Genomic DNA, 3,561 nt, shown 5'->3' on the forward strand with positions numbered 1-3,561 from the left:
ATCTTTTAATATATTATATATATATATATATTGAATAATACATTCTCTTCTGTAATGGCTTTGTATTTTAGATGCTAAGAAAATATTGTTAGTAAAATGAGAGCGATGATGTGGCGACATCCCAGTGGCTCATGAAAACTTTTCTAAACAGGACGTTAAATGCAAAGTACCCCCGTCGGGACTAAGCCTGCTAAATCGGGGCTGCTGGCAAGTATCATTTAAAAATATATCTGTTAGAAAAACATTACAACTTTTAGGCACGTAAAATGTTTTTTAAACACTATCATATTTTATATGTACAGTATTTTCTCCTTCTTCTTTACAGAAAAGACTCAAATCTTAGTCAGTCGTTGGTCTCGTCTTATATGCCTATCCCATGCCTTTTTAAATGACCTTGCTGTCATTTAGCCTCATACTTCCTCTTGTGATGATGTCATAGTTCTATTAACCCCTTAATGGCAAAGCCATGGCATGTCCGGGCTCAAAATGCATTGTTTTCAATGGGTTTAGGGACCGCCCATTGTCCTCAAGGGGTTAAAATACACAGTCAAATAGACGTTTAACCCCTTAAGGACAATGGGCGGCCCCTAAACCCATTGAAAACAATGCATTTTTTAGCCCCTACATGTACGGGCTTTGTCATTAAGGGGTTAATAGGAATTCAAACACTTGAGAATTCCTTTAACAAAATACCAAATCTCTTTGACACCGAAACGAGTATAACTTTCCCCGATAATCAAAGCCTGAGCCTCATTTTAATGCGTGTTACCGTCCTACGAACGTTAATTATGATAGGCTTTGTGTCTGATTCATTATGAAAGGTCACAAGCTCGTCAGTTTACATTTTAATTACGGTGTCAGCCGGGCATCATGAACGTTATAGGACACGGGATGAGAGGATTTTTTTTTTCTCTCCTCGATGTCTCGGGCTTTGAGTGACCGGCCGGTGTCACATTTTTGACACCAGACGTATGGTGAAAAAAAAACGAGGCCTGCGGGTGCGTTACTTGGGCAGGCTCCAGTGAGCAATCAAATCAAAAGAAGCTGCCTTCTGTATCTAAGACTTCATGCTATATACACAGCACTTGTCTGACACATGCAACCGCCACTCACGCTCGTGATCCAGAAAGCAGACCGGGCCCCACTAACGAAAAAAAAAAAAAATCCATTGTCCGACATGGGTGGGCAAACATTTCAGCTCTAAAAACTATTTCACAGACTGTTTTCTGAGGTTACCTCTCAGTCCACTTAGAAACTATATTTTTTCCCATTTTATTAGGTGACTTTTTATGAGATTAAACTATATATTTTTTTCATCATATGCTATATTATGTTTTTTTTGTAATGAAGTTAAGTGATGTTTTATCATTTTTATCACTCGTTTTTATGAGCTCAAAAATACATTTTCAAAAATATTGTGCTGTAATATAATGTTTTCAGGCTGCTGGATGTTCCCGCTCTGAGCCCAGTCTACTAGACAAACAATAGAATTGCTCAGTCTTAATCACTCTCTGACTAATGAAAATCTGTGGAGGAACGGACTTCATTAGCATTGCCATAAAGCATCAGCTCAGTGTGGTGTTTGATCAGGGGAAGTCACAGAAAATATCACATGACTGACAGCAATGGCCGCCTCCAGGTCTGCAGAAAAAGGGACTTTATTAGAACAAAATTAGAAAAAAACTGTTTTTTGCCAATGCCGACGTACATTACTGAATACAGCGCAGGGGGGTATGCTTAAGAAGAAGAAAACATTTTTTTGTGTTGAATTCTGAAATTATTTGAACATTCCATTTCAAGTTAACATAACATTTTTTGTTTATTAGCATGCAAGTACGTAGTCCTGATGTTGCTGGATCCTGAGTCCCACAAGGGAGCTGTCGGCAAAATCTGTGTAAATAGGGTGGTTTAATTTATTTATTGAACTGGTACTTTTTATTGCCTACTTCTTCTTAACCTTATTAGCCCGAGCAGGTTCCTGTCAAGTTAACATTCTCCATTACTCAGCTGGGATTATCAAGAGAACTGACATGGAACTAATAGCTGGCCTTTTAAACACCACCAGGAGGGTCACACTCAACTGCCCCTCATTCTCTCTAGATACTAAGAAGCCAGGCTCTCATTCTCTTGCTTGTTCTGTTGATATTTAGATTAATATAAAGAACTATACTTTGTTGTTGAGTGTCTTTGGCTTACTGAGCAGCTCCATTTGGATTTTAAAACATCTAACATCTAAGGTACACGTTTCATAAAAGACCTTCCTCCCATATGTGACTTATAAATATTTGTCTTCCAAAAAAAAAAAAAAAAATAAATAAATAAAAATAAAATTAAAAAAAAAAATAATTTAAAAAAAAATAAAAATAAATGTAGGACCCTAACCTGCTGTAAAGTTGGACATTACAAAAATATACCTTAAAAATTATACAAAATATACAAAATAAACACTGAGAGATGGCTTTGTCCACGGTCTCCAATAGTATGATCCAAGTGTCATCTCATCTTTTCCATACATTGGCGCTTTCTGCGGGTGTTTCAAACCGTAAGGTTTATGAAAAATATATTTTATATAAAGCATTAAAAAAATCCTTTCTAGATAAAATACCACAAAATTCTATTGTGGATTTTGTGGATGAAACAGAGCTCTCGGCGGAGCGATTCGTGAATGATCTCCTCCAAGAACGCCATCCAAAGTGGGTGATTCATTATTGGAGGCAAATAATACCTTGAAATCCTGGGTCTGAAATTAGTTTTAACAATAGTAATAAAAATACTTTGCTGCCTAATATGGCATTTTGATGGCAAAACGCAATGTGCCGTAAGCAATCTGACAAACGATTATTTCTTACGGAAATAAAACTGAATTAGATCCGACGGTGGACGTTAGTTGGTATTGGAGACTCAACACAAATTATTTAGAGGTAATAAATACTGTGCCTTGTAAACTGTTTAAAATGTTAAAGTGCTGCTACTTGTTTTTCTTCCTCAAGTTTTTCTTTCTAATCACCTCTAACACTATAACTGGCCATTGGGCTCCTTATAAATTGTTACAGATTACTCTGTAGAAGTTTTCCTCCTACAGGCATCCTCGAAGTGACACTAATCCCTTTCGACTCTTTATAAAAACGATTACACAAACCTTATTTCTGTTAAAGGTAACGTTTACACAGTCGTTCTCCTCGGTGTCCGTTAAGAGAGCATAAGACGGAGCTTTATGGACAGAGCTGGCTCCTGTACAGTCGGCGACCGACTTCTTCATAGAAGAGCACAGAGTAGAACAGACAGAAGGGCCAATACAAAACTTTGCCAGGTACGTCATTTTTTTCTTTTTTTTCTGAGACGCTCATAAAAACATAGAATCTACCAGCAGATCAGACCCATTCGGCCCATCTAGTCAGCCCGTTTCTCTTGCTGTCCTTGGTTTCGTCTTAGATTCTGGAACCATATGTCTACCTCATGCATGTTTAATTTTTTTACTGGTTTTGATATGAGATTTATTTTGTTAGCTGGTTTTACTGTACCTTTAAAATTCACTTTGTTCTTTTAAAAAAAAAAAAAAAA

At 36.9% G+C, this 3,561-nt stretch overlaps 1 protein-coding gene and 1 long non-coding RNA gene across 5 annotated transcripts in view; one reads left to right on the forward strand and one right to left on the reverse strand.

Annotated features, from left to right (window-relative positions):
* Window positions 1-3,561, reverse strand: part of EBF1 (EBF transcription factor 1) — a 166,225-nt gene that overhangs the window by 99,628 nt on the left and 63,036 nt on the right. The gene's annotated exons all lie outside the window — the stretch shown is intronic.
* LOC128492927 (uncharacterized) overlaps window positions 1-3,561 on the forward strand; it is a 193,981-nt gene that overhangs the window by 434 nt on the left and 189,986 nt on the right. The window lies entirely within an intron of this gene.

This window comes from Spea bombifrons, chromosome 4 (assembly GCF_027358695.1).
Source record: "Spea bombifrons isolate aSpeBom1 chromosome 4, aSpeBom1.2.pri, whole genome shotgun sequence".
NCBI classification, from domain to species: domain Eukaryota; kingdom Metazoa; phylum Chordata; class Amphibia; order Anura; family Pelobatidae; genus Spea; species Spea bombifrons.